The sequence below is a fragment of the Sinocyclocheilus grahami genome, unplaced genomic scaffold (genome assembly GCF_001515645.1).
Source record: "Sinocyclocheilus grahami isolate Dianchi unplaced genomic scaffold, SAMN03320097.WGS_v1.1 scaffold86.1, whole genome shotgun sequence".
Classification (NCBI taxonomy): Eukaryota; Metazoa; Chordata; class Actinopteri; order Cypriniformes; family Cyprinidae; genus Sinocyclocheilus; species Sinocyclocheilus grahami.
The window spans coordinates 1,893,201-1,894,791 of NW_015505265.1; the positions used below are offsets into that span (position 1 = coordinate 1,893,201).

At 37.0% G+C, this 1,591-nt stretch overlaps 2 protein-coding genes across 2 annotated transcripts in view; both read right to left on the reverse strand.

Annotated features, from left to right (window-relative positions):
- Positions 1-1,588, reverse strand: part of LOC107586852 (zinc finger protein 106-like) — a 12,441-nt gene extending 10,853 nt beyond the window's left edge. Inside the window, exon 1 of the mRNA XM_016274401.1 lies at positions 1,516-1,588. The gene's annotated coding sequence lies outside the window, so the exon portion shown is untranslated. The remainder of the gene's footprint in view (positions 1-1,515) is intronic.
- The window catches only part of LOC107586884 (transmembrane protein 206-like), a 12,097-nt gene that overhangs the window by 1,377 nt on the left and 9,129 nt on the right, over positions 1-1,591 (reverse strand). The window lies entirely within an intron of this gene.

Genomic DNA, 1,591 nt, shown 5'->3' on the forward strand with positions numbered 1-1,591 from the left:
CAAAAATAAAGGATTATCGGTATCGGCCAAAATTTTCATATCGGTCCATCCCTAAATAATAATAATAATAATTCTGACACCATTTATGGATCTTGGCCACACGTTGTGACTCTTTTGCATTAAAGGGATACTCCACCCAAAACTGAAAATGTATATATAAATTGAAGTCCCAGACGTATATGACTTTTTTTTACAGCCCCAACTGATGAAGAAAACGGTGTGCAAAAAAAACTTCTTGAACTATAAGCCACAGTTTCCAGTCAAATATCACATGTGCATTCATGAATTCACACTTGATGTGAATGCCAGCTTGTTGTGAACAGTGTGTTGCAAAGCTTGTGCAAAGAGTGACAATCGCACAAGCTTTGCAACCAATGTGGCGCTTCACAAAACTCTCATGAATGTATGACAGGTGGCTGTAAGAAATTGATTAATAAGATTATATATTAGTATGTTTCACTTCAGAAAACACTGATTCATCAGCTGGATTACAGTTGTGTTTACTTTGGATGGCTTTTGAAGCATCAACTTTGAGGGAGGGTTCCATCCATTTGCATTACATGGACTCACAGAGATGGATTATTTATCAAAAACATCTCAATTGTGTTATCTCGAAAAAAGAGAGCCACATACATCTGAGATGGCATGAGATTCAGTAAATAATAAGCCATTTTTAATTTTGGGATGGACCATCCATTTAAGGTAAAAAAAAATAATCTAATTTAGAAAACAAATGTGCTTCAAGGAGCCCTAGATAACCTTGTTATTACATAAAATATCACCATATTTCAGTAACTTAGGAATAAAGCACATTGAATGGGGTAGGATCTCACGTAGCACTAACAGTTTGAGATGTATGACTATGAATTGGTATGCTCTGAAAGAACAAGTACCAAGTTGCTCTAAAAAAGGACATGACATTAGGCTGCGCCACAATGAAAAGATTCAACTTCCACTATTTGAAAATGGCACAACCTTAATGCTGTCAGAGACAAAACCTGAGAATGATTTTCCATTAGTGCCACTGACAACAACAATGCTTTAAATAGCTCTCAACCACAGGTCAAATCTGCATGTCCTCTTCAAATACTGCCCAACAGAAATAAGAGACCTGCTTCCCTCTCCTGCAAAACAGTTTGGTGATATAATAACGGGGTGGAACATAAAACAGACTGAAGGTTAATAACCAGGTTTGAGTTTCTGAAATCTATCATTAGATGAAGCAGGCAAACTGGTCTTGTTATAGTGTGGACAACTCCTTCCAGCAGAGAACTGTTTGATACTTACAAATTTGGTCTTTGGTTAATACATCTGTAAGAAGAATACTGCTAACATCAATGGACAGTACTACTGTGAGCTAACAGGTGGTTAAACTGCTGAAGGATGTAAAACAAAACAAAAAGGGCTAAATGTGCATATGTTTAGCATTGAGGCTAACACACTGCATGGACTGGAAATTAAATAAAGTGAGCGACAAAACAAGGTGGATAAAGACAAGCTCGGTTTCATGTGTACCTCTTAATTCACGCAGAGAATGCATTTCTTCCAGCTTCCACATAAACACAACATTTCTATAGATACTCCACGCTTC